General features: G+C 41.3%; 1 pseudogene; it reads left to right on the forward strand.

The window, feature by feature from the left end:
- The first annotated feature begins 326 nt into the window (after positions 1-326).
- LOC120293949 lies at positions 327-4,517 on the forward strand (annotated as a pseudogene).
- Positions 4,518-10,090: the final 5,573 nt, after the last annotated feature.

Below are 10,090 nucleotides of genomic sequence, written 5' to 3' on the forward strand. Positions count from 1 at the left end.
TTGTCGCTGCCCCTCTGCTGTGAATGCTTGTGTGTGGGAGATTATATGAGGTTCCACGGTGTCGGTGCATTTGTGTCGACTGGCCTGTGACTTGCTTAACAAAAACAACTCCTTGTCATTTTTTTTCTGTACTTAGTGGTGACACTATCTTCTCATTGCGGGTGAAAAATTCCATTCAATGAACTGAAAATATGAACTTGTGAGGAGAGCGACACGAACTGCGTGAGACTAGGTGCTGCTTGCCGTCTGGGCAGTTCTTAGTTAGGTCACTGCTGCCATGCTTGTGAAATACTTGATTGCTGATTCCAAGTCACTCGACATTGAAGATGGTCTTGATTATGAACAACTTAGAGAATTTGTCTGGAATGGTGTCTCTACCATTTTTCCCTGATGTGGTTCCTATGAAACTAAGGTTTGCAAGTTAAATCTTTTCCACTAGCAACTAGGGAGTCCGTTGAGCTATGGTATTCTTTGGCATTGGTAAATCTTTTCCTGCTATACAGATCGGCATCTGCATCAGAAAGATTACTATAAATGATTATTTTTTAACAATTTTATTTATTTCCAAAATTAGATGGATATGGATTATATCTTGGGTGATGGATGTTATCTGTTGCTTGATTTTATTTGATTTTACTTCTATTCTTATTTAAAAAGAAAATCACAAAAGATATAGATTTTAATTGGTAACATTGCATATTTGGATAAGATTGCATGTTTAATTTGATTCTATATAATATTATTTTTAAATTAATTAAAAAAAGTTTAGATAGCTCTTTCTTGGTAGGTTGCATTTTGGTTAGGGATTATCTAGTTGAGATAACATTCCAATTTAAATATGGATTCGGCCTAATTTAATTCTTAAATTTAATTAGGTAATATCTAGAACTAGGTAATTTATTTTAGTTATTTTCTAATTTCGAATTTTCATGAAAAAACACAAAAAAAATATCATGTGCAATTTCACATTGAATTAGCTCATCAGATGCATGTCATTTAGTAGTTTCATGTTTAGGAATCATTTAAATTAAAGCATGTGACATATTGTATAGTTGCATTAACTCTTACCCATCGTTAGATTAGTTCATTTAATAAATGTGGCATGACATATAGTTTGCATTTTAAGTTGCATGTTGCATTTGCAGTTTCTAGGTTTCATTTAAAAATATGAAAACCCCAAAAATTAAGCGACTACTTGTTAATTAAACATGATATCTAGGATTTATGATATGAATTCTAAACTAATATTGTAAATGTTTTGGTTGCTTTAAAATAAGTATTTCCTCCCCATGCTTATAATTTATTTACTACTTTGCGTTATTGAGTGTTAAATAATGGTTATGCACTTACATGGTCACCTACATGTTAGAAGTAGGTAAAAATCAATATAAGTTGCATGAAAAATGGTTTTTTGAAAATAAAGAGAAAATGTACCAAAAGAGCATTAAAGTAATTTAGCGTAAACAAGTCCCCAGCTCATAATCTTTGGTTCGTACAAATAAGGTATAATTCTCAATACTTTACTTAGATGTCACGTTAAGTATTGAGGATTGACCTAGGTGACACATGGTAAATTAGAATTGTCTATTCCAAATGTTTGATCGATTAATCTCTACCGATACATGTATATGATCATGTTCACGTGCATTGGACAAGGCTCCACTCATAAGGTGGCGGCGATGTGTAAGCCTCAAGAGTTAACATTTATACGAGCAAATAAGGCCGGTCATTTAGAGCCCGGAATCCATAGGATCGAAACCTGAAACATCCGTCCCCGTCAAGCAAGCTGAAACTTTTGAGGTCAGGGTATTTTTTTTCAAAAATTCGCAGGTACGCCGTGAATCCTGGATACACGCCACCCTTCCCCGAAAGCAAGCCCCGCCGGCCGATTATACGCCTCTTTCTCTTGGTGGGCCCCCGGCCCACGCGATCACCGGCCGCGTGCAACATCTGTCTTAGACTTTTTCGGCGTGTTCGCTGACCGGCACCTTCCCCCGCCCGCCCCCGCCCGCGAGAAAATATCTGACCATGCCAAGAATCTTTCAAAAAAACATCTGATGACTTTTTCGGAGTTGCGTAATATCTGAAGCAGAATTCGGGACGGGGATTCGCGAAGAGGAGAAAGAGAGAGAGAGAGGGGGGGGAAGGAGGGCGATTATCTATCGGTAATTTATATAGTGAGACATTAGCAGTTGACAGCGAAAGGAAACCCAACAAATCCACAGAGAGGGAGAAAGACAGCCAAATTATCTTATATCCATCGAAGAGGTTGCAGGAATACCGCATGACATCGTCAATTTCTGGAACTTCGTCAATTTGTCGCTAATGATCTTTTTTCAGCTGTAATTTGTGGTTTGACTTTAGAATTTGATATTTGAGAATGTGGAAATTGGAGAGCAGAAACAGAGGGATGACGCTTACAAAGCTGCCAAGAAGAAAACTGGAATCTATGATGACAAGTAAGCCAAATATTCTTATCCCTATTGGTATATGCATACACTCAACTTATTATTAGCACTGTCATTTTTAGATTCAGTGATGACCCTGCATTGGAGAAGAAAATACTTGCACAATATGACGATCCGGCTCAAGATGAGGTTAGTTTTTTTTTCTCTTTTCTGATTTTAAGTGTCATATCTAGCTATTGCGTTCCCACTTCTTTTGATGGTTTCAGGGGGTAACTCTTGACTCAAGTGGACGTTTGACCAATGAAGCTGAAAAGAAATTGGAAGAGGTAACTAGTTTTTCTGCATATTGTGGTTGAGCATTAGTTAGAATAGGAATGAGGTCTGCTTGGTCGTTCTAAAAAAGTTTCATGTACTTCATATACAGCTAAGAAGGAGGCTACAGGGTGTTTTTTCAAATAGTTATGAAGATCTCACCTTATCTGCCAAGACCTCGTCTGATTAATACACTCAAGAAGAATTGCTTCGATTCAAAAATCCCAAGAACAAGAAATCCTTACGGAAGAAAGAGAAGTTGGACTTAGATGCCCTTGAAGCGGAAGCAGTTTCAGCAGGTTTGGGTATTGAAGATCTTGGATCACGTAAGGATGGGATGAGGCAGGTTAGCAGAGAGGAACAAGAGAAAATCGAGGCTGAGATGAGAAAGAATGCCTACCAATTGGCCTATACTAAAGCAGAGGAGGCATCTAGGTTACTGCGGGTGGAGCAAACTCTTCCTGTTAAGATGGAGAATGACAAAAACATGGTCATTGCTGATGACGATGAAGATCTTTATAAATCTTTAGAGAGAGCTAGGAAATTGGCTCTAAAGAAGCAAGAACAGGAGGGGGCTTCTGGTCCTAAAGCGATAGCTCTTCGTGCCAGTAGTATTCCCAGCACACACAATGCAGAAAATCAGAGTGTCACGATTGGAGAATCACAGGAAAGCAGGGTTGTCATGACAGAAATAGAAGGTCTTGTTTCAGGCCTTGAGGTTGATGAAGGTATACATTCGATTAATTCTGTGTTTGGCCTGGACAATTTGTGATCATATTTTCTTTCTGAACTGTGGAACCCTTATTTTGTTCTCCAGATTATTCAGATTACTGCCTTTTGCTGATTTGGGTAGTATTGCTGCTTATTGGGTCAAAACTAGTTTAAGTTGGCTGTTTAGTTTAGAATCCTGGTATTGTTTGGATGGTCAATGAGCAACATTTCTTGTTCTTTCACTGTATGCATACTGGAAGATTGTTTGTAAGTGACTTAGTTTAGAATTTGCCTTCTGTGTATGTGCGAACAAGCAGTGCACTTGATGCGTCTCATTGAACAACATCCTGGACAACTTGCAAACAAGCAAACTTTTCACATACGACTTGCAGTCTGTTGCTCACGCAGTCACAGTAGCTTGTTTATTTGGGATGCATTTTAACTTCCGAAATAAATTCCTAATCGCTGGTCGAGGGGATTGCTGTCTTGAAGAGCGGTGGACTTATTCAACTGTTTTGGCCATATTGGAGTTGCCTAGTTTTAAAACCACAGTTAGCTTTCACGATATATACTGGCTAAGAATGCTGTTGGTTCTACTGAGAAGGGGAGAGGGACATGCATATTGGGCTTGCATTGCAATTTTGAGATTTCATTCATGTAATTGAAATTACTTCCTCTTCAAATCGGTGTTATATCCACCAATTGCTTGATATGGTCTTTGGTGTCTGAAAGGATATGTGATGTTATTTTCTTATCAAGTGAGTTACTGAAATTGTGCCATTACCCTCGTTCTAGATTCTCGTAAGCCTGACAGAAGATGTCTTCATGGATGAAGACGAAGCACCATTAACATCTGATAATGAAGTAAAAGGTGAGCCCGGAGGCTGGACAGAACTTAAAGAATTTGGTAATGATGAAGGTCCTGTTAATGAGGATGAGGAGGAAGTTGTTCCGGATGAGACAATTCATGAAGCTGCAGTGGAGAAAGGGCTGTCGGGTGCCCTAAAGCTGCTCAAGGAACGGGGAACACTTAAAGAAATTGTTGAGTGGGGTGGAAGAAACATGGATAAGAAGAAAAGCTTGTAGGCATTGCAGATGATAAACAGAAAGAGATCCGCATTGAAAGGACATGAATTTGGCCGAATAGTAAGTTTTTAACGAAAAAAAAGATATTAATCATAATAGCTTGTAATACTAAATTCTCCATTATAATTTCTTTTTGTGTATGAAACAGTGTGTGTATATAAATAATCAAATGTTTGTGCAGATATATCACTTGCTACTGGTTTCACCGAGGGGATGATTAGGAACTCCAAGGACGAGGATCTAAAGAATTTCTGCAGCTTTCGAGTGTGTAGATATACAAACAAAATCGACATCGCTTAACTATCAATTAGTTTTGAAAATCAAAACAATCTTGAATTTTTAATTCTTGTTATAAAGAATATGGTGGCTCTTAATTCTCACTTTTTGTATTGTTGGAAGATATCTTGAAAACTTTGTTATTCAAACATCGAAATGTTGCGTTAGAGTTCTTTTTGGCCCTCGACTACATAATACTAGTGTCATACAAAATACACTGCTTCGATTTCGCATGATAATGTGGGCGAGAAGACGCAGCATTGTTCAACTCTGACGAGATGTTGGTTTAATAAGTTATAAGTCCGTTCACTTTGGTCCTTTAAGCTCTCAATTCAGCTAGTTAAATCTTATTAGTAGTCTCCATACCCATTCCTTCCTTTGATTGGTCATCATAGTAAAACTCAATTTCACCAAGTATATAAAACTCTACACTTTGCAATCTTATAGTCCCGATTTCGATTAATATGAATCTATAAGAAATGATGCACAAATCAGGTAACTATATGCGCGTTTCCCCTTTGTCCTCTTGAAAGCTTGGCAGAGTTTTAACAATGGCTTTTCATGGTTGCTAGTATTGCTCATTATGCAAAAAATTCATCACACTACAACTAGAAAATGAACCCTTATTGACATAGAAAATTTGTGATATTTTGACTATACAATATATATGATACAAGCTTTTAGTCTCATACAGAATAACCTTCTAAAAGCTTGGGGAGATAGAACAAGGCAAGAGAAGAAAATAAAGGTAAATGCACCAGTTGACTTGATCTAAGGGTGATGTATTGGACAGAGCCACTCAGCAACCTCACTCTGGTTAAACGCCTGCACTAACTCATCTTTATGCTAACCTAAGCACCTGCAACATTTGAGTAAGACGAATGTACATCTAACACTATAATCTCATTTTCTATAACAAAAGCTTTACACAGAGGTGTCCTAATTTGTCTAATCGTCCCTATCTTTGCGATTTCATTGCTCACTGTCACTGCTCAAAGTCTACAAGAAAAGAATTTATGCCACCATTTGCAAAGCACCCTAATGCTTCCAGTCCCATGAAAGAATTGTGATTTCCATAGATTGTCACTCCCCTGCCTTGAATTTACGGATCGGTGTCACTCTTGGGATGACCCGAAACAGTCTTCTTACACGAGACTTCCTCTGCATCAAGATGATCAATCTGAAAAGAACTGACCGAGTCTTATTGGAAGAATTCCTACTTTCAGGCTAGTCTAACTTCTAGGGATCTGCAAGCCCATCGACGGGATGTGATTGCTCCTTGCCTCCAGCATGATTTGGTTCAGAATTGCCTGCAAGGTCAATACTGTGTTTCATTGAGGATACATCACTTCCAGGGAGATCTAAGCTTTTCGCGGGCAGAAAAAGGGCAAGTTGTTGACCCGGACCAATGCTCGACGCAACCAACTGAAGTACTTTAGATGATGGGGATAGTTCTGCATTCATTTTCTCCCAAGAAGGTTGACGCATGGCTGAAGTTGATGTGTTAAGTGGAGCCTCCTTCTGAGCAAGACCTAGCATTGTGGCCACTGATGGTGGAAATGCATTAAGCTCAAGGACTAGAGGGATAGAACTTGAAGCAGCATCGTCACCTAAGAAATTCCACGGAGGGAGTTGCCTGCTCTCCTGGACTTTTGCTTGGATGGGCCGCATTTGCTCTGACTTCTTTCTCTTTTTAAGAATGAGTCTTGCATCCTTAGGTCGAGAAGGAGGAGGGCCTGGTATCACAAAAGGAGGAATGGTAGGCTTATCTTCCCCATATAACAGTCTCACTGATTGAGCTATTGCAGATACAGTGGGCGGCAGCTTAGGATCTGGTGGGGGCGGAGGAGCAGTCACACCTTCTCTTTCATCAACTGAATTAGCATTGGCATCCCTTTCATCAATTGAATTAGCAGTAAAGAACTTACACTGAGAAGAAAAACATAAAGAATTGTGGCACTTACTATCTTTCCCTTAGAGCGCGTCTAGCAGGTGTATACTCCCGTTCTTGCTCTTACTCTGGCACCCGTTCCTCTTCATCACCACTCTGCTTTATGTTTCAAAGGTAAACCAACAAATAATGAAATTATGACGCTATATAAGTGCAAGTCAATGCATGAAAACCTCAGCACCATTTAGATCAGGAACGAATTTGATTTTATTGCCCATAAATTTTCTAATGGATCAAATAGCTTAAATTTTCTATAGGACTAAGTCCGGTTAATTCATTCAGGCTCAAAGCCATTCACCTAAGTCTATCTTGCTGCTGCTTGATAGATATGTAATGTTCATAATATTTATATGCAATGCAATTTAACAAAAAATAATTTTATTTAGAGATTATAAATTAATCCTTAATTTTTATATAATTAACGAAAGATTAAACGGGTTGTCAAAATTTAGATGTGAACAAGTTTAAGTCTCAACACGCCAACAACAGCGCTGGTCTTTCGTTCCTTCCACCGGAGAGTAGCTTGCGTTAAATTTCAAGACCCCAGTTGTCGACGGGATCAACTTCCCAGGTTGAATTTTGCTTTCGTCAGATGTCGGTTCCATCTCATGTGGCTCTTCTGCAGTGAAAAGGCCTCCCCTACCACCGAGAGAGCTTTTGGCTGACAAGATTGGAAGATGTAGGCGTTTCGGGCTTTCCAAATTGACCATAGGATTCGAGGCTGGGCTCGGGTTCTCCACGCTCATTCTCAGATCCAGCGAGGCTGGGCTTATCACTCTCATGCACGTGCCCATGTCCGAGGTACCCTACGCCCGCACCCCAGTCTATTAATGTGGGGCCCAAGCCTAGGTGTAGGGGATTGAGGCCTAACCTCGATGGACTTAGGTGTGGGCACCAATATCCCGGGCCCTATCTCGATGGACTTGGTACCAAGTCTTGTCCTCAATGGATATTAGAGTCCTGCGCTTGGCTCACGCCTAGCCTTGATTGACCTAGGCTTGAGTGTCGGAGTCCTGGTCATGAGCTCTGGGGTCCAAGGTTTACCTTGGTGGACTCAGGTTCGAGCGTTGGGGGCTTGGGCCCAACCTCTATAAACTTGAGTTGGGGTGCTAGGTAGCCAAGCACATGCATCAAGTTTTCGAGCTTGGTTTTGGTGGAACCCAAGACCAGTGACTGTGCTCATGCTTGAGAGTCAAGGTTCTAGGCTTGAGGCCTCGGTCCCCATGCCAACCCATGCTGGGTTCATTGGCTACCTATCCGTAAGTTACTAGCGTTTGAATAGTATATGCCTATTTAGGAAAATCAAATGTGATTTTTCTTATCAAACGATGGAAAATATATTGAGGTTCACTTTCAAAAGTTTCAATTAAACGCTAGAAAATATTATCATTTCCCTTAAAAATGACTTCTCGAAAGATATTTACCAAAAATATTATATTTTCTATGAGACACACAAAGCCGTAGTTTTGGGTCAATCCAAACTTCTTTTGGCCAAGGGCAAAGGAGGAGCAAATGCTCTGCTGTTTTCGGCATCTGGCAGCACAGGGAACAAAGAGGATGTGGTAAAGCTTTTCTCTTGTAAAGATCATTTTCAGTAGGAATTGTGTTCTGGTACACAATCCATAAGAATAGACGAATCTTACAGGATTTAAGTTTCTATATTTCGTCTATAGGGTTCTAGGTGGTAGGTAGTTAGATGATGCTTGATTTTTACTTTGCTTTTGAAATGTAGAGTATTTATCCACGCTTAAAGCGTCCAGCTTTGTTTGCTGTCCAAATCAGTCTATCTTCCTTAGAATTTCTACTCAGTGGAATAAACATGATTTCCTCCACTATTTGCTCTTCAAACAAGCGATGGTTTTGGCAAACTACGGATACCGGCGCAGCTAAGGTAATGTCGCTGTGACCACCACCTTGTAATAGACTCAGGGTGTGTTTTCGAAAGACTTTGGGGAAAGTCTTTGGGAAAATGCAAAGGCCTTTGAGTTGAATGTGTTTTCCAAAATGCAAATTGTGTTTGGTAAATTGTAATTTAAAAGCTCTTTGTGAAGTACCTTTGAGCAAAATGGTGTTTGGGAGACAAAGGACTTTTGTGAAAAATAAAAATATCAAAAGAAAAATAAAAAAAAAATAAAAGAATGAAAACCAGCAAGGGCGGGCGGCATCCGGCGGCCGGCGACCCTCGGCGACCTCCGGCGACCCCCGATCCGGGGCCGGCGAGGTCGCGTGACGCCGTCGCGACCTCCGGCGACCCCTGGATCTGGGCCGGCGAGGTCGCACGACGCCGTCACGACCTTGGATCCGGGCCGGCGAGGTCGCGCGACGCCGTCGCGACCTCCGCGACCCCGGATCTGGGCCGGGAGGTCGTGCGCGTCGCGTGACGCCGCCGACCTCCGAGAACCCCGATTGGCCGTCGCGAGGCTACGCAACCTCGCCCGAGGTCGGGGACCTCGGCGAGGGCCGCGCCCGAGGTCGGGGACCTCGGCGACGGTCGCGCCTGGGTCACGCGACCTCGGCGACGGCCGCGCCTAGGTCGCGCGACCCCGATCGGCCGTCGCCGAGGCTACGCAACCCTCGCCCGAGGTCACGCGACCTCGGCAAGGGCCGCGCTTGGGTCGCGCGACCTCGCCGGATGTCGCGTGACCTTGCCGGGGTCGCGCGACCCGAGCAAACAGCCACGGAGCCACCCTCAATGGAGAAGATGAACAGTGCTCCTCACAAGGGCAAAAAACGGAAAAACAAAAAGTTCGTAAGGATAATTTTGGAAAAAAAAATATATGAACAGTGACACCTCAGCTTACCGAGAAAGCTGAAATGCACCCCTGCCTTGGGCTTTCAGCCTTCAAAAGGCAAGTTTTGAGCTAAAGATACTTGCAAATTTTTTTGCCAAACACCCATTTTTAGCCCAAAGGGCTTTGGAAGCCTAAAGTCGCTTGGAAAAGCTGAATCCAAACGCAGCCTCAATGATGCTTCCTCAATCTATAATGGCTTTGTTTTTTTTTTTATATGAATAAAGCAGAAGATAAAGTTGTAGAACTATTTTCTATACATGATAAATTATACAGGAGCCTATTTATAGGAGGCTAACTTTAGTAACATAATATTACAATAGAAGTTACAAGAGCAATGTCAGTACGAGAGGTGAGAATGCCGAGAGATGAAGGAGTTTCCTCATGGCGGTGCTTAATTAACAACATTATAGTAAACAAGATCATATAAGTAGTCCACCAAGTTTGTGTAGACCACTTCCAAGTTGGAAGAGTATAAAACTAGTGATGACAATGCCGTCATGTCACGTTAATTCTAATTCCCTATCAAACTATGTGTTGAAGATTATCATATTGAA

The sequence above is a fragment of the Eucalyptus grandis genome, chromosome 5 (genome assembly GCF_016545825.1).
Source record: "Eucalyptus grandis isolate ANBG69807.140 chromosome 5, ASM1654582v1, whole genome shotgun sequence".
Lineage (NCBI taxonomy): Eukaryota > Viridiplantae > Streptophyta > Magnoliopsida > Myrtales > Myrtaceae > Eucalyptus > Eucalyptus grandis.